Here is a 24,471-nt window from a genome sequence, read left to right on the forward strand (position 1 = left end):
GCAATTTGCACGCTGTAGGTGGCCAATTTATGGTTCCTGTTGGTGTTTTTTCTTTCTTTCTTTCTTTCTTTGTAAATGCATTTTACTCAATGGGAGTCTCTTTTCTACTCAGTGATTTTTTGGAGTCATACTATACTCTGGTCAGGAAAGGAACCAAGTTGTTTGATGGAATAGCTAAAGCAGATGAAAACTGATATACCATAGAACTCAGTTATACTAAACTGCTGAGCCAGTCTGGAAGAAACTACTGTGTTGCAAACTGAATATTTCTACTGTCTACTCAAAGCGTAGTTTAGTTAAACTGTTTTACCTTAGCAAGTTTAGACAACAAATTATTTCACTGAAAAATATTTGCTATAACAGTTATCATTGAAAGAACGTAGCTTTGTCTCTATCTCTGAATTTAATGTATAGCTTTGATTTTTTTTATTCTTGTAATTTTTCTCAGATAAAAATTAGCTTTTTCCTGATCTTTCTTAATTCCAAATTCTGTAACATCATAAAAAAGCCTAATTAACAAAAGAAGAACCTTAATCTTCTACAATATATTCAATAACCTGCTAGTAAAAAAAAAAAAATAATTTTTTTCCTCTCCACTTTTATATGATCTCTAAAACATGTGCTTAATTAAAATTGATCTCTCTTACTTGAAATCTTTACAGAGTGACTTAGAGAAACATGGCCTCAAACACAGTTATTTGAATTTACATTAGCAGAAGATCTAACCAATAATATGTAATTGCTGTTACATAGTGTCGTTTACACTTAATGCTACTGCCTCAAGCATTTTAATCACAGTAAAGTATACGTGGTTTCCAGCTGATTTTTACAGACTACTTGAGTAAACCTTCCAAAAGTCTATAAACCATTGTACCTGGAAAGACGATCAGCACGTAGGATGCGTTAGTTGAAGTTTTAAAGAGGGAGGGGTTTTTTTTGCCCAATATGGATATTCTGGAGTGGTGGGAGCCTGGTGCCAAGTGCTGGGCTCCGGTTCACAGTCACAGGTCACAAGGGGCACATCCCACAGTATCCTTCCTCTTAGCTGAATTAGCCACACCATGAACTCCAAAGAATTAACCCAAGAGCGTAGCGGCAGGGGCATGATATTCTGCTTTTTAAGGATGCGTGTTTTAAGGCTGTGTAACCACCCTTGAGAAACACATGAAAAAAGAATTAAAATCTTTCCTTTTAATGTTTACCTGTGTTTGATTCTAAATAAGCAGTAGCCTTATTGATTCATTACCTTCCTTAATCTCTTCTGAAATGCCTGTTTTATGCTTGGCCAATTACCAAACTTTACAAATTTCCCTGTTTCATTGTCAGAGGTGTTAGTTCTACCAAGAAAATCCAGAAATGGATGCCAGAGAAATTAACCCGTACTGCAGCCAAAACAGGTTAAGTACACAAGGACATGTTCCAAGACATCCAAAGTAGCTCAGACAATTTTGCTTATACAGGAAAAAAAATTGTATGTGTGGAAATAAAGGGAGTACCTATTCCATAGTGCCTTACCAGAAGGAAAAATGCAACAGCACTGCCATTCTCCAAATTTTTACCTTCACTTTCTCCAGGTGTTTTGAAGGTAGATGCCTCAAAGACAGTCTGACATGAGAAATGCATCTCAGGTGACTTAGCAGAGATCCCAAGGATCAGAGGCAAATCCACACCCTTGGACTGGCTGATGTATGAAAAATACCTTGAGTCTCTCTCATGAGTGATCCGTTAACAAATGGTGGAATTTTAATATTAAATCCATTCAAATTTTGGATGAAGAGTGAGATAGTACAGACAATTGGTTTACTAAAAAGATTTGGAAATCATGACCACAAAAAGGCACTTTTTAAAAATTGTGCACATATTCCATGGCCAGAATTCAAAATCAGTAAGGAAAGAAGCCCTTTTGGCGGCGGTAATTTCCTTCGAACTGCCCTTCACGGACAATTTGCAGAGCTACCCCTGCAACGAGTTTGCGCCGTCCTGGATCTCTTCATAACTCTCCTCTTCTTGATTGCAAAGAAAACAAAAAAAACCCCATACTCTATTATTTGGAAGTCAATATCCAAATCTTCCTCTCCACACTCCTTGTTCTCCCCCTTCCCAGTACTAGCAGTAGCAGTGGACGGCTTCTGAGGCTCCTGCTAATCGCAGGGTCACGGCACGAGGGGGAGATGCCGAGGGAGTTCCGCAGTGACGGATCCCCGAGTAGGTGCTGACAAGAAATTCTTGTTCAGTGCACGTTTTCTGTAGCAGGGACGCTAGCGTACCAGACAAGATGACCTCAGGTAGATATAGGCTGGAAGTGGATCCCAAAAAAACAGGTCTAGCTTTTGTTTCTGGGAACTTTTCCCATTTGACTTTGACAATTCCTGCCCTCTGCAATGACAGTTATGAAAAAGATATTTTCGATTAAAAAAAAAAAAAAGAAAAAAAAAAGAAAAAAGTGGAAGGTCAATTTAAAAGGTGGGAAGTGTTTTCAGATGTTTTAAACTTTTGTTTCATTTGTTTTTCATAGAAATTACTTTCAAAAATAAAGACATGAAGAAGGATATGCCCTGAGCTTGACTTCCTGTGGGCTAGGAATGGGATAAATCACGTCTTTGCGTTGTAAAAGGTGATCTTTCCTCCCTAGTGGTACTATCAACATCTGCAGGTCCGTATCCACAGGGAACAATTAATTTTCTCCCAAACAAGTTTGCTCATTAGAGTATCTGACTACCGCTTTATTTATTTCCAATAGATGGTGCCCTCTTTTTGTAGCAGATGTTGAAACTGAAAAGAAGTTCCTTAAATATATGCTATTACGGTTGGGAATGTCAAGTGTAGCCTGCCTCCCGTTTGTGCTGGAACCGGTACGAAGCACAGGGTCTCTCTCTGGTACTCAGTGGGAAGTTGTAACGGGCTGACTGATGACCTGAGAAAGGACAGGTTGAACCTTCAATGAATATTTCCTTTATACAAAACATGAATTATACACTGAAGCCAAATGTCAGGTGACGAAAACAGAGACAGATAAAAGCCCCTCCCCTTCACAGATGCTCAGTCTTAACTCTCCCCTCCTGGTAGCACCACGGCCCCTCACCCGCGATGCTTTTTTGGCCCAGGCAGGGCCTTGATGTGCAAAGAAATCAGTGGTTTGCAGTGCGCTCTCCTGCCTCCTCCATTTTTTTTTCCTTCAAAGAAATCATATCCAATCTTCTTTCCCCATTCTAAAAATACTTCGTGAAATATAACTTGCCTTTGAAATTCACCTTTAGCAATTCCTATCCTTTCACGCCTCCCACACGCAGTACCTCTGGGTGGCCGGGTGGGTTGCTTGTACCATCAGAAGAGAGGGCACAGCAACCTCGCCGCTCCCCTCATCACGGCCAGTTTGAGACAACCCTCCAGGCAATTTAACAACGGCTTCCCCCTCCACGATAAACCACTTCATAACACTCTTGTCCCATTCAAATTGACCTGCAGGGCACATTTCAGTAGCAGCTTAATTCACTTTCTCCCCTCTCTCGAGTTGAAAACGGTAGGGCATTAGTCGCCGTATAATGTGACGTCTATGTCTTGTTTCTCCTATTATCTAGACTAAGTAAATCATAACAACGGCAATATAGCTGTGCGTTGATTTAAATGAAGAAATGTGGTTCGATGTAAAAATAATTCCTCTAATTTATATATAGCAAAGCCGCACGCAACATATTATGTCAATGACATTCCAAATCAAGATGTGCAGTCTTGAGAAATTGTTTGATTAACTTCTGTCGTGTAAAACATCTTCTCGTGGCAAGTACTTAAGCCTGAAAGAGCTGCCAAGTTCAAGCCAGTGTGGCTCATGCTATAAGTCTTTCTGCAGCCCTTTGGGCCACTCCGTAACAAGAGCTACCATTTTGCTGTCACTGTCACTTCACATATCCAGTCTCTAAAGCTCTGTTTGTTGTTTCATTCTGTTCTATGTCTCCCTTAGGAACTTCTTCATTTTAATATAAATAGAGCGCTTCATCATGCAGTGCCAAAGGCTCGTGGAAGGTACAACTCTCAATATTACTGAAGTCGACGCATACAGATGAATTTGGCGGCAGATCACAAAGGGCCTTAATGAAAAGGGGCAAACTTCCTAACCCAAAGGTACAGAAGGGAAGAGTTTGAAAATAACAAAGAAAAGGAGAAATGAACACCTACCTCTGCTAACCATTAGTTCCATCATTATTCACAAACATCATTGGGAGCAGATAATTTTGGCCTTTTGCTATACGTCACGAATACATCGTACAGCATGTGTATTTTTAAAGTTCCTTTTTAATGAGATTTTTCTTTCAACATGGAAATTAATTTCTTTCTGAATTGGAATGATTTTTTAAAATCCCATTATATTTCTAAGCAAAAAAATCTGTATTTCTTTTAGAAAACTATGTTTTAGAAAAACATTCATTTTGGAAACATTAATAGTTGTTTTTAAATGTTGTTTAAAACTTTGCATACTTTTCAATTTTGCTTTTGTATCCCCCCATTTATATGATATGATCAAGGATATGCCAGTAAACTATGACATAATCATATTAAAATAGGAAAGTTAGGATAGGATAGGATAATAGGATTAAGGATGCACAGACAGAGGCATGAATCTTGATGTGTTATGTGTTGAGAAAACACAAAATAAAAGGGCAGTTTCTAACACTTTCATAGGAACAGAATAATAACAATAACAATAATAGTAATAATAGTAATAGTAGTAATAATAATAATAATAATAATAATAATAATAATAATAATAATAATAATAATAATAATAATAATAATAATGTGCTACAACCACTGCATGTCACTATAGGACATGGTAGCTGTGATATGTTACGTTCTGGTCACCTAATACTTAGTACCAGGATAACTTTTTATATTTTTGGAAGAAAATGTCTCCTCTGGTCACCTAATACTTAGTACCAGGATGACTTTTTATATTTTTGGAAGAAAGTGTTTCCTATAAAAGTGACACCTGAGATGTTTCAGAATTGATAAATGAAATCAGGGGTTATTTTAGTTCTGCAAATTTCACCTCTCGCGTTGGTGTATAAACCCAGTGCCATTGACAGGTTGAATCTCATCCCATGCTGAATGAAGTAATATGAAGGGATCAAATAAAAGTTGGGTTTTGCCCTACCAATTAATTAAGGACTTAATTACATTTAAACCATCTTGTCCACAACCCTTTGGCTTTACCCTCTTACTTGGACAATGTGATTGTTTCTATTAAATCCATATGGAAATGCTTTGAGGATTGTATCAGCTCATGCTTGCATATTTAATATGGTTGTTCCAGTTTAATAGCTTACTGCATGACAGTTCCTAGCATTTGTTTCCTTTTGTGTCTTCTGCAGTGAATATGCAGGTTATCTCATATATTCACTACACTTTTCCAAATACTACGTGTGCACAAACACGCCAGCCATTTGGAAATTGCTAATATCCAGTTACAAATTCACAAGTGGCCAATATGCAACCGTGAAATTCAGTGGTTACAAAGCAGAACATTTGTACATTGTAAATTCCTGTACATTTCTTAAGTTGCATGATGGGGAGCAGCAGGTGACGTTATCCAGTTTTATGTGCACTTTACCTTTCCCTAACACCCCTCTCGCTCCCTTCCCTCCTACCGATGCTGCTGAAGTATAGAGTTTCGTTCATTCACTTTAATGCTAAAACCCATCATGCTCAAAAAAACTATTTCAGAGACTCAAATAGGACCAAGGCCGATGTAGACTTTTACCTGGGTCGGTATATTCGTATGGTTATGTATGTGCTCATGTATGTAGGTGAGAGCAAGCACTGAGGGAGGATGGAGGTCACCTTACAGCATTTAACGGACACATGGCACTTACCCTTTCTGCCACCTACCCTCTTGCCCCCTCACCACAGAATACAAGCACCTTCAAAGGTATTAGCACATCTAAACACGTGACACTCCTGTGAAGGCAAAGGACTGTTATTATCCCTGTTTTAGAAACCAAAAATTCAGCCTGGAGTCACCCAGTCGGGCCAGCGTCTCCCACGTCGCTGCCCAGCAGCAGAGCTCTGGGCCTGCTGGTTTTGTTTCCACAACCTTTCCTGCTAAATGGGAAAGTTTAGAAAAACTTTCAAGCTAAACAACACTAAGGTTAGGGCAACTCAATTCATGGGTAGCGGTGGTGAGTGGAGGCTTTAATATCCCAGCTCCTTCCCCTGCCCCCAGTGAGCGCTTGAGTCACTTTACGCTGAGGAGTGAACGAAACTCCCCGAAGACCGAGGAGGCTACAGGATTGTGATCTCTCCCTCTCTCTTGGCCAAGAAAGTTGCAGACAGAAAGCTCAGGCCAGACCCAGGCCTCCTGAGCCTCAAGCGTAGCGCGTGGGTGACCCAACAGCCCCCTCCCAGGGGACAGGTCTCCAGCAGGATGTTTCTCTTCCTGCAGAACTGAAGGAAGGTGGCAAACGTCCTGCGGCAATCTGTAGAGTAGGACAAGCCAAAATGAAATTTAGTTTTATGCACCATGGAAGCGCTCCTAGACGTGTGTAAGGGCTTTTACTATGGAAGCAACTCATCTGGTATATTAGCCCTATGTTCTTTTTACCGTAGACGCAAATTCCAGCTTTTTTTATAAACCAACAAAAAAATTACTTCAGTGTTAGAGAAGAAGTATCACAGGAGCGTATATCAGGTAAATCTCAAGTCTTGCAAAACAGACTTGCACAGAAAGGAAGAACGAGGCTACTATCTAATACCTTTTTATACATTTTTAACAATGATCCGCTCCAAGCCACATGTAAAAAGCTGCATGGTCTATATAGTAGTCACATCTCAAACAACGATCATAGAAAATACTTGCTCGATATCTGTAAGGTGCCTTTTCACTGGGCCAATAAAACATAGAGCTATGTCATTATTATTTTCAAATATACAATATTCTACTTCATAAGTAGCCCAGTGTATCTGCAGACACACCGCTCGGAGTAAAATGCTACTTGGGGAATAACGGGGGAGAGAGTTTACCTCATAACTATAAAAGATAGTGGGACAAAAGCAAAGGTTGGTATTTAATCATCTTATATCATAATTGATACCTTCCAATGAGGCAGAGCAGCACACACAAACATATTTACTCAGAAGGCAAGTAGACTAGTAGAAAACCTTAAATAACAGTGGTCAAATTCTGCTGTCAACGTTGCAAATTAATTGGTAGAGAACTCAGTTTCGGTGGTCTGAAAGAAGTGCTTTCTTATTATGTTTTGGGGGTATAAATAATATACGGTACTTTTGTGAGAAAATAGTTGTGTAACTCATATCTTCACTCTGTGCTTGGAAGTTTTTGCCTCACCTGTGTCAAAACATCATAATCTTACAGCTGCTAATTGCAGCAGAGTGGCGCCTTGAGTTATTTTTGTGGTCAGCATGAGATGGCATGTGACATTATATGTTATAGTAACCCTCAACGAGGCCTTTCTATCGTAAAGATTTTAATGCAGAAAGAGGAGGGGGTGGGATCTCCCAACATCACTTTAATCTGCAAGCACATTTTTCTTGATCATTATGTAAGATTAAGGTTATTTGATTATTTGTCAGATTTATTAGTTTAATACTAATGCCGAGTGGTGCAACACGTTAACTAGCTAATACTTTTAAGGCAGTTTGTCAGAACAAGTGCATATTAGTTCAGTTCCGACTATGCTGGGTTTTTGCCCAAGCAGAAAGCGAGCGAATAAAAGCAAGAATTTAACATGGTGAGTCATACCAATCATATGAAAAACTTGCCTTTTAGGGAACACATTAGGTGATATCCCGCAGCCCATATTTAGTAACCCTCAGATCGACACTAGCAAGAATTTTGCTGGGTAGGAGCCACGCAAGGACTCTGGGTTTTGGCTTGCTCTGTCTTTAAAATGCCAACAGATCAGATGTGTTCCGAGAGCCACAAACAACTGAATTTTTTAAAAGCGCATTTTTTAATCTCTATCAGTTTCTTAACAGCCTACGAACAGGCATATGCTCTTTCAGCTGAGAACATGTATCAGGTTTCCTGGAAACCATCCCACTAGGGCATGACTATAGCTCCAATATAAGCAGTGAAGCACTTAAAAGGAGGCTAATTAGCTATTTGCTGTACTTGACAGAGAGAAGATGTATGCAAGCACAGAGAAAAGACTGCAAATATAGATATCCCTGATTATGTTATTGTCCAACGTTTTAATTAATTTCTTAGACCGTCTTTGTGTAATGTAAAAAGGTTTTAAAAGATGTGATAGTAACAAGGCTGTGGTGTTTCTTTAACTAATCACCATCACGGCAGGGTGCTGGAAATTTTAAAGCACGTTTTATATGCTCAGTTCACTGAAGAATTACTTTTACTTCTACTGGCCTTAATTTTTCCTTTATTTGCAGAGCAGCAATGAGAAAGGTGTGATTTGATTCAACTAGTGCACTGCCCGGAAGCCACAGCAGATGCCATTTTGGCATGTAAATCATCTACAGAGGAGACAGACTGGCTGGTAACTACAAATAGGGGCAGATGATAAAACCTTTGGGCTCCATCTGCAACTCTACAACTCATTCATTGGGTGAGGAAGCAACACAGCTTCTCTGAGACTCCTTTTAGCTACCCATAAAATTAGGGAATTGTATTTATCTGTCACTTTTGAGCGTTGTGTGGCTTTACACCCCACCCCCCCCCCCAAGTTCTCTGAAAGCAGCAAATAAAATTTCCTCACAAAATATTTGTTCTAATTTCAGCCAAAACCAAATGCAAAGTTGTGTACGATGTGAGGTTAGCCAAGGAAATAAATACACTAACCACACCTTCTGGGGGAAAAAAAAAAACAAACCAAAACCCAAAACAACCAGCATTTTGGACTAGGGTTTAGACTCCAGCAGGAATTAGGTCTCCTTCCTCGTTTACTGATATGGTTTCACAAGTTCACAACGATACGCAGTCACCTCAGCTATAAATTGTTTTGGTATGTTTTCATCAGTGTCGCAGGAAGGAATGATTTGGCCCACGCCACGTCAAAATAATGGGGTATGCAGGTAAGCAGATAAATACCAACGGAGTAAATAGCAGTACAGAAACCAGCAGCGTTTTAAGCTTTGTTAATAGCGAGGGGCCAGGTATATTAAAGTAGCAGACAATTTGTTTGATAAGCAATTGATATTTGACAGGCCAGTGACAGCCTTGCTGTCAGGAGATCACTGCTCCAGTCTCAGTATGTGACTTTAAAAACTTCACTGGGGGAAAAATTACAGTCAGGCAAGCGGCAGCAAGGCATAGCCTAAGGCGCTATCTGCCAATAACTAAGTCCTAGGGAAAACTGATTTGTGGCTTCTGATCACATGAACCTATAGCCTTCACTATTGACTAATTGTGGTTCATCGGGATGTAGATCTATCTTGGCTAACAAGAAAGCACTAGAGGTCTTCATTTAGCCATTGAGCTGAGTCTCTGGAGACATGTGTGCAGCTGTCTTTACCTTCTTACCAATCAACACATCAAAAGCTGCAGAATATATTTCCACTTTCAGAAATGCAAACTGCAAGTGAGATAAAGTTGCCAAACTAGACTTGAAAAAGAGTGAATGATTATGAGTCTACTCCAAATACAAAAGATAAATCATTTATGACCGTGCAGAACTTTGCTATCTATATAAATTTAGAACAGATACGATGGAGTCAATTTATCAGCCGGACAGCTGCATCATTTTAATGTAACTGTAAAGGATTAAAACAATTTTAGGTGCTTTTTTTCCTACAAAGCATCAAACCAGGGAGAACACAAACAGACCAGGTGAATGCACACTCCCTTGCACAAAACAACCGTTGAATGATGCTGTTTCGATTTATTCTGTTTCAGTGAAGATAGTATAGTTAAAATTAATCTACTTGGTGCCATGAAAATGAGCTGTTAATTACTATGTAAAACATCCTACCTGGTCCAAACATTATGCTAAAATATCAAGAACTGTTATGAAAGTATTTGAAGCTAAAGCTACAGAAGAGACAGGGTCAGCAATTTTGACTTAAATCACTTTCTTGGTTTCTCTACAGGTTAAGCAACTCATTCAACCAAAGGTAGCACTGACAAGACACAAAACACCACCACTGAAGGAACTGAGCTCCCTCATGCTCCATCAATGCTATCAGTTTAAAAGTCCACAGCAATTTTAGGACTCGATTATAATTTGACTTAAAGTCCAGACTTAGGTCACATTGCACTTAATAGGCAACGACTGGCTTCAGTCCCAAATGAAATAGTATTTTGTGATGTCCATTAATCAAGACACGATCGGCCAGTGCTGGATCTAACACTCAGCCTCATAATATGAGGCATACTCAAACCACCGCTGCTTTTTCTTGTTTGTACTGTCTCAGTAAGTCAGGAAAATAGTTTTTCCTGTGAGATTTCTGTTTCCTCCCACCCCAGAAGAATGAGAGTATAGACAGGCGCAGAGTCCTTGCAGGATTTCAGTATCTCTGCATGTCAGCTTGGCTGCAGAAGGGAACTGGTAAATATTTTTGCCATTTAACATTCTGCCCAATTAATTGGGGTTTGCAGCGTGGCAGAGAAGAGCAAATTGAGCACATAAAATTAAAAGCAATGTAAAGATTCCCTTAGAACATCAATCCTGAAGATAACTTTGCACATTTTTCGTTATATTAATGGACACCTGTTTCTGGATTGCCCATCTTGACCGAGATCAAAGAGGAAACTGAACGTAGCTGAGCAGTTTGGGACTAGGAATTATGAAAAACTTAGAGGGAGAGGTGATCTAAATTTAAAGCCTGTTCTTCAGGGCAGATTGTTCTACATAGGTAAAGCAGAAAAACTTGTAAATGTGTTTTCAAAGTTTTTAGTGCTTAACAGAATACATTTCTGCATCTGTCGAGGTATACCTATTTCTGATGATGATGATGATGATGATGATGATGATGATTATTACCACCAATTTTCATCTAGCACAGAGATGCACTTTTTATTAAGTAATATATATATATCACATTTCTTTTTGTTGGACATCCATTGTGAAGCTTTCACACAATAGACCTATGATAAATAACAAAAGTTCTTACTGGCAGGGCAAAGAGTTCAACCCTTTCCCAAAGCTGCCACATCTTCCTTTTTACAAGACCCTCTTTTCACCTTGCTTATAATTTTGCAAAATTAAATCCCAAGGATAATATTTCCCACATTGACATATTAAGTCTGGAAAATATCTCGAGATCTTGCCCCTTGTCTTTGAAACAGAGGAATGCCTCTACACTCAAATTAGGGATACCTTGTTACCACTTTCTCAAAAATGCCTTCAGTTGGCCAAATTGTAAAATTTTGTGGGGAAAAAATATAAAAAATATTATATAAAATTATATTAACAAATTATATATAAACTATTAAAAAAATACAACAAAAATATACACTTCAGTACAGGCTCAGTAAAAATATCTTTCACTTTCAAGAGTTTTTTCAAAGAGAAAACTCTGAAGATTTTACCTTACTAAACTCACTCTGGCCCCCACAAAAGACAGGATGGCACCCATCCTAGGGCAAGGGTGACCTGGATGTGTTTTTAAAATTTTCTCTCAAAGGGCTGCTCCTCTCCAGGGCTGCTGCCAGGTATTGTAGCTGGGAGCAGGGCATCACCAGCATTTCCCACGCTTCTTGTTACTGCTCTTTGCTGCTCTTCCCACTGCAGGTGGGGAGAAGCCACGGGAGCTGGAATTCAATGCGATGGAAAACTACGAGGAGGGAAACATGGGGGCTGCGAAAAGATGGGCATGCAAGCAGAGAGAAGAGAGAAAAAATTGTGATGAGTATTTTATAGAGAGTGGGGTATGGGGAGGATATGTGAGATTTAATGAGAAATTTGGAGCTAAATGTTTGGGGTTTTTTATCAGGAAACACTAGTTTATCAAGCCTGTAACTTTCCTGCAAAAAATGACGGTTTTCCTTTCACATTTCATTCAGGAAAGGGTTCTGACCTCCCAAATGGAAATTTTGGAAGGAGAAACAGGCCAGGGAAAGGAGGGAAAGGGAAGAGAAAACTTATCCCAGAATAGCTCAGTGCTTCAAATGTTTGCCTAAGCACTGTGAGACTACCCTCAAGGGCCTAATTCGGACCTGGACTTGAACCTCAGCCTTCCACTTTCCACAGAAATATCCTAACAGCCAGTGCATTGGTTGCTCCATGGAGAGTCTTTTTTTCAAATGCTTCTACACAACAAAGTGTTCTTTAATTGGAAAATGCTAACATTAAAAAACCTTTCCTTACTCAAATTCCCCCCTCCACGCCTTATAATGCAGCTTTTAGTGATACAAACATGCCTTGTTTTCTCAACTTTGCCTCTCCTCACTTAATGTGCAGGACTGAGCTTCTCTGAAGATGGATCCGAGCTGTGAAGGCAACAGCTGTAGTACCCTTGCTTCATCCATCACAAAAGTTACCAAGTCTGCAGAAAAGGAAGCTGACCACCGCAGAAGATGACAAGAGGTGATCTCATCTCCTCGTCAGAGCACTTCAGCATCACACTCAAGAATTAGCTGCTTCTGAAATACGCATCTCTGAAAGAAAACATTTCACGGAGGGACACTAACCAGGCATTCCCTTCTGCCTGCACACCTGAACACAGGCTGAAGGTGCTGGTCTGCAGCACACACCACTCCTGGGCATGCTTTGTATATTTTAAGTATATACCATATATTCTGAAGAAAAAGAAAAGAGTAAAACAAGTTCTGCATGAAGAGGCACAGGACTTCTTTAACCCTGAAATGTCAAGCCTAAATAAAAGGTTGTTTTCAGTAAGACGCAGGAGCTGATGGTGGAACAAAACTTATGGAACTGCTTACAAAGCAGTACACACAAAACAAGGAGACAAGTTATTGTGTTTTCTCATCTTAAACCCTCTAAAGTTTCTCGGTACTTGTTTTGCAGACAGGATAGCTGCTTTGTGAACAAATTGCCTTTCTTCCCATTTGGGATTTGAACTCTCCAACTTTCTGGAGGAAAAACCCTAAATCACACTAATATTCTGTGGAAATTAAAACGCAACTGAAGGAAACACTTGGCACATCATAACATTTGTGATATGTCTCAATTCTGAAAATTACTGTCTGTGCAAAGTGCTGGGTTTTTTTTTTTACTACCTCTGCAACAATTTGAGAATTGATTGGGCAAAGTGACCTTTTCTACTCCTAAGAGTTGCACAGTTTAAAATCACTAGGGCAGTAATTTCCATAATAAAGACATAAATCTGTACATATAATGTAAACGAAAATAATTATTTTTTTACATCTGTTTGCAGAACTCTGAAATCCAGAGACATAAAACCCACATAAGAAACATGAGTAAACCAAAAAGTAAATCCCAGTTAATTTCACCATGCTAGAAAAGAGACTGCAGAGTTTTGGTAAAACCTTAGATTTCATCAAGGGAGAGTCTCCAGAATTAGAAGATGCAGCAGAAGGCTAAGCACATACCGATGCCAGCCCTCAGGAGGCTAGGAACAACGAGGAGTGGCAAGCATTTGAAAATGGGATGCAGCTTTTTAGCTCTAGTGGGTCAGCTCTCCTCCACCTTTTCCCAAAGAGTCTTTGGGAGGAGGGCCTCAGTAAATAGCCTCCGCCAGGGATACGGCAGCCACGCACCTCCTCAGTGGACACAGTTTATGCTTCGCTAATCAGCATAGAAGTGGTTAGACATGGCAGCTTGCTGTCGAATCCCATTTCTCCTCAGCTCGTGCCATCCTTTTGCAGGAAGCCAAGTCAGCAAGGCCTGAAGTGCTTCAGGGCTTCCCCTTTTACAATGCTGAGGAAGACGGAGGTTCGGGATTTGATACCAAGCTCCACTTGCAATAACTAGGGCACACAAGAGGTTTCACACGCAGTTGCGTGTTCCCAGTAACTCCTCCTCTCTCTTTTCTTTTACTATCACAAGAGCACAGATAAACAACTCCCCGCATTGGTATTACCTTTTTTTTTTTTTTTTTTTCATTAATAAGGTAATTCCAACACTTCCAACACAGCAGACTAGCCATAACATGAGAATGGTTACTCTAACGTGTGCCACGTGCCATGAAGGTGTTACCTCATGTATTGCTTCTAGAAAATGAGTAAGCCCTACCTATAGTAACCCCAAACAGAAGCCTATTAAGCGGGATTGCCCCCAAGCTCTGTGGCAGGGCATGTCCCTCACACCTGCGTGGTCAGAAGAACCAGAAGCCACTGATTCACCCGCCTCTCCGCATAATGCACTGCCACGGTTCTCAGCCAGCCTCATGAAATCCAGAGCCTTGAGATGAAAAAAATGGTCCAAAGCACAGAAACTGTTTATTCGACCACTGCCACTAACATTCTAACGCTGTTTAGAATACATCAGGTGATTTAATGAGACCACCACTAAGCATTGCAACCAAAGAGATCAATTTGAGAACTGGAACAAGTGTCCTTAAAACCACACTCAGCGTGTGTGTGTCACCTACCTCATTTTTATGTGCTTCTCTCCTTTTTCCTTAACTCTGTTTACCAAGAAGCATTTCATTCCCCCACAGGTACAGCGTTCCAATTATTTCCTGCCTTACAGATTAAGCACTATATAGTAACAAAGACGCTGCCACCTTGTTTGGTGAAGGAGACCTGTCTTACACTTTGCTAACATTATAGCCAGATTTCACGGCCATGGGAAAACAAAACACCCCAAATGGAGCCGTTATTAATTCAATAAATCCAGCTGCTCTCAGTGCTCTGGGCAAAAGGCAAAGTTAAAAGCAGCTGCTCATTGACGACATGTGCGACCTGACCAGGGGAAGGTAGCTGTTTTAGCACATCATCCACCACTTTGAAGGCTGACTGCACTCAATTTCTTAGACAATCTACACACCATTTTCAGTTCTGTACCTCCATAATTTATCACAACAATACCTCAAGCATACAGATGGGGGGGTGGAAATGAAAGCAATTTACAGTATCAAGATGAAAGAAGCTGGACAGCTCAAGAAGACCTACTATGTAAATCATATCCACAACTTAAAGGAATGTCGCCATAATATTCTGGAATTAATTTTTCCAGCATTCCTATATAGGTCACACAAAGGTAAACGTAGTTTCCTCCTCCCCCTGCCGCTATATCTGGAGTTGTTTATCAATATGTTAAAGAGGAAATTGATTCTACCTCCCCTATTCTACATGGACAATAAGAGCCTTATGTATAAAAACTTCAGATAAAAATAACAGCAATCAGTAACAAATTAGTGTGCAATCTGTCTGTATGTCTTCCCGTCAAATTTTTGGGCACATCCTTCAAAAATTATTCTTCATGATACTCGAGTTTAAAAAATAAAGATAATCTTTTTCCACCACCAGGTCACACACAGTATATCCCATTCAGACCTATCTCACCAGTTCCAGCTAATTTTAAAAGTGCAAAAGTTACATGCAGCCTTCACAACATTTCTGACAAATTAAATATGTGATTTTAAAACCATTATTATTAACGTGATTTCAAACACAGAGCTATATTTTCAGGCAGTTTCCTAAATCATAATTGGTAAATAAACCTAATCAAAGGTGTGTTCTCCAATGTGAAAATATTAATTTTCCTTGATAAGATTATTTGCAGATACAACTTTGTTTTTGTATTGATGGTTAGGTAATCATCTTTTGCACACACGTGCATTTTTTCTGTGTTCAGCAGGTGCACCATGGAGAGGCAAAGGTGTGTGTGCAAATCTCTTTACACAGTTTCCCTCTTCTCTCAATTATCAATGACGTATTTATCTAAGAAACCTCTGAATTTAACTACATTTATTGCGCGTTTCCCAGCACTTGAACTGCAATCTGCCTCTCGGTCTCCCTTTCCCCCAAGATTTACTTTTAAAGGTACAGGCATGTTAACAGTTTCAAACAGCTGCTATGGAAAAAAATCATCATGAATGTTTCCTTTTTCCTCCTCAAATGTGAATTTAAATCTCAAAATACACTGAGGCCAAGTTGCAAGAATCAGTTGCAGTTACAGGATTAACTCCAGACACCTCCTGCTTTAGCAGGCTCGAAGTTGGGGCTTATACCAGTGGAAAGGTGATACAAGAGATATTCATCGCTTGCTTTTCATACTGGTGGGTCCTGACATTTTGGGTCAAGCAAACTTTTAATGAATGGGAAAACTATTTGAAGTTATATTTAAGTATTTCTAAATATATTCTGTGTTTTTCTCTCCTTCCAAGGAATATATTTTTAGACTTAATGCAGCCAGTTTTAAAGAGGCCTTCTGAAAAGAACACAAACTGAGGCTGTGTTTCAGCAGAATACGTAGTACATTCGTAATATGTGGTTTCATGCAGGAAAGGTAACCTGTTTCCATAAAAAGGATACAGGGGATAACATATCAGCTCTTGAATGCATAATCCCCGTATCTCAGACCGTGCTTCACCTCAAATCGGTGGATAACCTGCATGCACTACGGTCGTATCCCCACTGAATGTCTAAACATTGTATTTCTAATATCATCCTTCACGTAGGCACATGTGTAGATCCCATCACTCCCTACCCACCATTCGTCGGTCACAGGTTATTCAATGCACCATTACCGTTACCTCACCGTTCATTCAGCAAAGTAGTACATAACGCTGCGCCTGCGATACTATGACCCCTTGCTGAAATCACCCACTCCCTCTTTGACTCCACCCTACCGCAGAAACTGACTCGAAGTTACAATTTGGTTTTTCTTGTCTACTTCGAAGGTGCCACTTCGAATCCTCAGCTCATTTTCCAAGGGCAGATGCCCCCTGATAACCTTGAGAACAGTTAACTCTTAGCCAGCGGGCTACACCTAACAGTACTGTTGTATTTTGGGGACCGATCATCACACTCCCTTTCGCTGAGGCTCCACTGGGATGCACAGCGAGTGAATCACCAGATTTAAGGCTCACACTGTCACAAACAAGCATGTGCCACTCTGCCTGGAGATACGATGTCGGCCAGAGTAAGCAGGCGGAACGGGGAGTATTTCACAGCTCTTGTCTAAACATTAAATTCTGTTCAGACAATGTTTTTGTTCTTCTGAAAATCCCAGACAGTCCAATGTGCCTCTTTGGTCTTTACAACCATGTGTAAGTGGTTACGACCATGTGTAAGTGGTAAGTACAACAAAGTGTAAAGGGTTTTTAAAGAACTTCTTTTTACAAGCAGTTGGTAACAACTTACAATATTGTAACATAGTTCATTATCTACCAGATCCCCCCACTAAACAGTAAAGGTCCTTCCATACAGTAAGTAGTCCTGTACTAGCAAACGACTGAGTCAATAGCATTCTTCATACAGAAGTGGACTAATTAGTATGAATAAGGATGAAATTGTGCCTCAGTATTCAGCTTCCAAAAGTGCGTCAGTGTTAGCATTTTACTGATAAAACCACTATGATTTAGCCAAGGTTTTGGAAATGGACGTATTCTCTTGCTACACATAATAAACCTCTAGTTTGGAAATTATTAATACCTTCTCCCTTGCTTTTACATAGAAAAATAGAGAAAACAAATTCTCACCTGATTTTTCCCCATAGGCCTAGATTATAGTCTTAGCTTGAAGCAGCAGTGTGCTGGGGAATGGTTTTAGTCACTTTCTTTACATGAGAAGGTTATGCTTCGTGGTCCATCACCTGCTCTAAGCCCAGGTAGACTGGCTGGGAGAATCAGTGTACCTAGGGCACAGGGAGAAGGAAAGGAGTCCAAGGAGCAGCAGGTCAAGACTGATTCATGTGTTAGATTTACAGCACTTACACTAAATTTGCACCCTGTCCATTCAGGCATGAAGGACATCCAGCGATGCTTGGACGGTCATCTCTGAAGAAGGAGGGAGCTGGCTGTGTATGCATGATGAATCTGATCAGCACAAGTCCAACATGGCTCAGGGTCTTGAAATTCCCTCTGTATTAGCAATGCCTATGTCTGTCTGCAGGGTTTCCAGACCATGCAGAAATGCTGACTTTGCCCCTGGCATTTCAGCTAGATGAAGATATCTTGCTCAAGCAGGTAGCAACAAACACGTCATTGTTTTCTGCAACGCACGTGGCACCTCTTGTATTGTGCCGTGTTACACCCTTCCCAAGTGCTCAGTGGGCTGTAAACCTGCTCAAGTAGGGTGTTAAAACGTGTCAAACTTTGTCATATGGGGAAAGGCAATCAAGGGTGGAGAGAGGAGAAACAGGTGCTTGTGACAGTCATTGGAGTAGGACACTGGACCCAGAACTTCCATCAAAGAGCCGAAGCCAAAAAAAAAAGTTGGTACCACACTCCACTTAATTTCGCATCGCTCGTTGAAGTGGCATGAATCTGTTTCTCCCTGTTTAACATCAACCAAGATTGAAAAGGAAGGAAGGAGTTTGGGGTTAAGAGGCGGCTCCTCAGGCCACCGGGGTGCTGAGACAGCGTGAACGGCCCTTGTAGTGCTGCGGGAGCCAGGAGGGAGCGACAGCCGCTGCCCCCCGCACCCGGCCAAGCCAAGCAGAGAGGACGAGGGGCATCCCACAAGTTCTCCTGGGAGGCCGGTTCACCGCTATCCCAGCATTTTTAATTTCTATAGCTGCAAAGCAGAAAGCCAGAAAACGTGCACACAGCCTAACTCTTCTACCACACTGTCCTTTAGGAGCTCTTCTGCTGCAATAGCATTCAGAAGGGAGGGAAATACATTCCTTCCTTCTTAGTTTGTTTCCCCACGTGGCAATTGTAACCACTCATTTTCCATGTTCTTGGGCTTGGGCTTTTTTCCTCTTTCACTATCCTGTATATTTTGGATATTTCCTGTCTCAATCTGGAAAGAGTAGCAGAAAAGTTTTTGTTGCTTGGAAACTTCTCGAGTTCTTATTATGCAATTCACAGCAAAGACATGTGCATAATTTGTATTACAATTATTGCCAGATAATCAGACCATGAATGTTGTATTCCTGCTGTCTTAGGTTAGCTGTCAAAACTTAAAGAAGGGAAAACAGCTCAACAAGGAACAGAAAAAAACCCTCACGGTAATTTTTGCACCTTAAGTACTAGCTGTTAGAGGAAAAACTCCAGTTGCGGTAGATTTTGTAATATAAGAGCTTCCCATGCAAGTCCAGAAGAGAGGTCCACTGCTCAGGCAATTGTATAAAATTAGTAATCAGTGTTCCATGTCTATAATCTGGAATCCAGCTGTAGGACAAATGTACCGCATTGCCACAGGAACATGCGATATTTCTGTTTACTCCTCTTCTTATAAACACAATCAAAAAGCTAAAAGGAAGCTTCACTTTTCTTCCTCTGTTGTATCAGCTATTGCAGTGCAAGGGGAAGGAAGCTGTGACACTCATGCAATCTCTCTTTCAAGGGTTGGGTCCTCCCAGGGATGAGGAAAGAAAAACAGGGCTCCATTTGATGGTATATGTGGTACTAACATGAAAAACAACCTGCTTTTTCTACAGCTGACTGAATGCCGTGTGGAATCCTGAGCAGATATAGATTAGGGTATATATTTGTACTTTATAATTACTGACAAATAACTCCCGCTACCTCACAACAGCTGATGGCCAGTGTCACAGTAAATGACAAGGCTTGTCTCCTCTATTACCATCAGTTTAAATTTGGTGTTTCGTCTGTGTGAGCTTTAAAAAAAATAAAAAAATTCCAAGTGTTTAAATTATGTTTAATCTGATATATTGAATGTCCCTGAAGACTTACTCTGTAATAGCTTTCTTTAGAATGATACACTAACTCCCTCCTCCCCCCCCCCCAATTTTCCTTTTCTTTTAAATAACAAATTTCTTTTAAAAATAAAATAGAGCATGAGACAGAAAGCTTATATTTCAGGGGAGAACGGTGCAAGGGGCCAGGGAGGCCGCATAATTGGGTGTGATGTGTCAGTTTCTCTAGCGACTGTAGGGACTATTCTGTCATCACTTCCGCAGCGCGTAAGCGAGAGGACTGCACAAATCCCCGTGTCTCCCGTGACTTAACCAAACACTGGAGTCTCCTCTAAGAGAAATTTAGTCAGGAGGTGTGCAGGTGGTTTATACATTAGCAAAGGAAGCAAGAGGGAGGGGGGGATGTAAGAGAACAGCAAAGGATGAGATAGTGTGACATGAAAAGAAGAAGGGCTTGCCAAAACTAGCATATTCGTACCGGTTTTGCTAAGCAAATTGTACTCCTAAAAATAAAATAATTAAAAATTTAAAAAACCCCAACAATCTGAAGCTACCCTAGCTAAAGGTAGCTATAGCTTACTTCACAGCTTTGGGCTACTCTGTAAACACAACTCTTTCGTCATTTCTGTAGTTACTTTCTCTTCCCTAAAGGGAAAACAGAAAAAACTAACAACGCATCACACTTCACCTACCTTCTGAGCAATTTCTGAGCGGGCAGATAAACACAGTTAGTAGTTAAGAGACACTGCAGCTGTAGCCCTTTCTCCCTAAACCTTCCCAAGCATTATGCTATCAGTCACAATGGGCAGGATTCATCCTCCCCACCTTAGGTGGCAGACGTACAGACATTCAGAGTGGAGCTGGTCATCTCTCCATATTCAAAGGTAAGAAACAGGCAGATCTACAGGATGGTTCATCTGACAAATTTTAGATATCAGTCTTAAAAGAAGAAATGCACCCTAAAAGTGCTATTTTCCTTGCACAGATTACAAAAGACTATAGACTCGTAGTTCAGATGCAGCCATCTACATCTACATTGCATGTAGTCTCACCGTATGACAATGACTCAACGGCTTCTTGTATGAGAGAATGAAGCATCATCATTCAAAGAAGCAAATAAAGAAACCTCTAGGTTTGTTTATTTCTGTTTTAACAAATTCACACTTACACCATGCCCAGTTCTGTAGAAGAAAATGATCGTGTACTGTACTTTGGTTTTACTATACTCCTCTGCATTTCCACTGCACTCAGTTGAACTGGAGTCCTCACTCTAAGCCATGGTGACAATCCTTCTCCTTTCTGGCTCCGGTGCCCTAAAGGTCAGAGAAATGAAAAAAAAAAATCACAAAAATAAGTTAAGTTCACTACATGCCTACTGGAACACATTTTCTCATATAAATGTTGTTTCTTTGTCTTTGGAAACTGTCCCACATCAGGAGGAGTGGTATTAATTAACACAATCCCAACTTTATTTCAAGCACACAAGATGTGTTCCAACCTGTCTCAAATCATGGACCAGAAGTGCTTTTCTGCCAGTTTCCCGTGTGCCTGGACAACTTCTGATTTGGGCAGTAAACTGGAAACACACTAAGAGTTTATACTTCGTCCCTGTGAGCAGATCAACAAAACAAGTCATCTCCCCTATGTTATGCTTCGCTGTTTTGCTTTACCAGTGAAGTTGGCACTGCAGAAGTTCACCCATGCAGCACAAGCTGTTTCAGAGCCCTTGCACCTGAAACAAGAATTCTGCTTACTAGTGCCTAATGCTGCCGTCATTTATATATACACACATGCAGTAAATCCCTCAGGTTTCCAGAACAGAAAAAATTAGGGATGTACTATCAACTTTGCGGTGCTTTACTCGTGATATAAAGAATCACAGAGTCACAGAATCATTATTTTGTGACAAAATTCTATGCTGTGGACCGACACTGCTTTTCACAGGGAGAAGATTTGAGGGCATCATCTACTTCTCCGAGTCCCATCCCTCACATACAAGGCAACAGCACAATAAAAGAGCCCAGAAGGATTTACAGATTATGAGGTCTATGCAACACTGTAACCTGTAACAAACCAAGACCCAGTGTAAAGAAAAAAAGAAAAAAAAAAAAGAAAAAAAAAAAGAAGTGGTAGAAAGCCACAGAAAGAAAATAGAAACGCATCGTTAATATCTTAGACTTTTGAAATAAGAGGAAACGTGTGAAAGGAAACAGCAGAGTGTGTGTACGGTGGGTCACAACTCAGACCTGTTTCTAGGCAGAGTAATCTCCATTGTTTGAAAACCTTTCATGTTAAGGCTGGGGGGAAAAAGCATACCCAAGAGGTTATCTGAAAATCAGACTCCTAATAAATTTACCATATGTAAATTTTTTCAGATACTATTAGAAATGACCTGAAATAGCACATGAAGCTCAGAACTAAAGCTAGTCTGAATGCTCTGGTTTGAAACAAGCAGATTAATTTGGTTTACAATCAGGTTTTTTTGTGTGTGTGTGTGTTTTTATTATTAGGATGAGAATCAGGGATGCAAAACACCAAAAGGAAAAACTTTTGCACCAATAATCCTTTGATCAGAACCTGGAAGCATGAAAAAACTTACAAGGAAGCTTGCTCTCTCAGGAAAGGAGCTCCATCTTCGCTGGAGCAAACAGCGTCCAGACACCAAAGCTAAAGCAGGTACATGAGAAATACCATAATGAGCACAGCCTTGTATCTTGCAGTATTTGAAAGGCTTGCATTTGAAGAGCATGCAAAAACAGAAACAGATTTTCTTTCTACTCTCTCTGCATTATATATTAGATTATTATTGCCATACGTGAGACCTGTGGAATTTGGAAAAGAGCTTTCTTTATGGGCATGACAATGGATAGGATGAGCTCCAGAAATACTATGCCGTAGGGTACATGTTCTGGGACAGGTGTCCCAACCAAAGAAAATTTCTTATTTGACTTTGCTAGTCTGAAATGTACATTAATCACCTGACAGGGTCACTGCAGAGATCATAAGATTTATTAGTTCAAACATCAAACATTTATTAATTCAAACATTTCACATACATACAATAATGCAGAAAATTATTAACTTCAAATTATATACATGACTATAAGTGTCTTATTTGGCTTGCGAGTCTGCAGCCACAATGGAATTGAGAAGTAAAAAAACCCCTAACAGCAATAATGCCTTAAAACACATTATACATGGGAGATTTTTCATTTTGTGGCAAAAAAACCGCAAATGTAGACAACACAATCAAATTCTTTGTTTTAAACACCATAATTATTGGTTTCACTACAAAGCGTCTCTAAGTGAATTTCTTTCAGAACTAGAAACATTTATTCACTTACCAATTTTTTATTTGCAAATTCTACAAAATAATGATATCTTTTCATTTCTGTGTTTAACGGGACAGAAGTCTGCTTGACCTTCCTTCATTCATTCATTGTCATCTTGTGCTCTGCAGCAGAACTCTGTGTGAAAGGACTGTGAAGAAGGCAGAAGCTATAATTCATCGGCATTAACACAAACTACAGAACATGTCTGGTTTTGTGTTTCCTTTCATGAAATTTCTATTTTTTTATATATGTTTATATCTATAAAATGTAGTTTCAGTCATTTTACCATTTTGAGCAGAAAAGGTTTTGTCTTAAGTAATACTACTTGCTGATACTCCATTATTAAAATATATATACACATACTTATCTGCTGATGTTTATGTTGTTACCCTTCTTGTTTAGATGAGAGATTTGCGGTTTCCATAGAGCTAGTGCAGGATATATTTTCTTAAAAAAAAAAAAATTCTGGAATAGCAACTTTTGACAGACACACTTTTCTAAAAACCTATCCCAGTAATGAGAATTTACTGATCAATCTTGCAAGGCTGAGTCCAAGTAACACAGGGGTGAAGAAATAGCAATCAAAACATGCAGTTAAATAAATACTTTGAATTTATTCTTAGTTTCTTAACCAAGGCTATTGAATTGCATATAAAGAAGATACTGGTGATAGAGAGCTTCAGGGAGAGCTCAGTGCTATTCAACATCCTTAACGAGACAAGGATTTCCAATTTTGAGGAATCAAATTCCCGTGTATTTTATTATTCTTGCTGAAGCAGCAGCCAAACAAAACGGCAGCCAAGCTGACATACTGCCCACAATTCAAACCAAATGTAAGGTCTGATCCTCCAACTTAGAAGCCATCCCATATCTTCACAAATATCTGGGGCAGAAGTAAAAGTTTATCTGAGCAAGACGAGTACTGACTGCAAAGCAAAGCTGCATGCAGGTTGACTAACCTTTTTAATTAAACGTGTCTGTGTGCTCAGTTAGAGCAGAAGTAGAAATGGATCTCTGGGGCAGGTAAACTAGCTGGAAATACCTTAATTAAAAAAAATAAAATTATGAGGTCCTTGCCAACAGTTTTTAAGGGAATCTATTGCAGATAGATATAAGATATAAGGCCATGTCTGAAATAGGAAAACAGACTTTAAAAGAAACTCAGCTTTCACTCTGGAGTGCAGTTGTCGGTGGGTTCCCTTGGGAATTTGTGCAGTTCAACTGCCTCATAAATGACCTTGAAAAAGAATAAATTTTGAGATTACAAAGATGCTTGACACCACAAGAATTAATCATATGATTGTAGAAAGATTTCATGATAATGTGTTTGGGAAAAAAAAAATTACTGTCAATGAATATGAAGGAAAATAGAGACAGGAAATGCAATCTGAATTATACTTACGTAAGGATGGATACTGTGCAACTGTGGACAGTAAGCACCATCTCAATGTGTGGCAAAAGAAAAAAACAGCAAACAA

The sequence above is a fragment of the Phaethon aethereus genome, assembly GCF_964289735.1.
Source record: "Phaethon aethereus genome assembly, chromosome: 4".
In the NCBI taxonomy this organism is placed as follows: Eukaryota; Metazoa; Chordata; class Aves; order Phaethontiformes; family Phaethontidae; genus Phaethon; species Phaethon aethereus.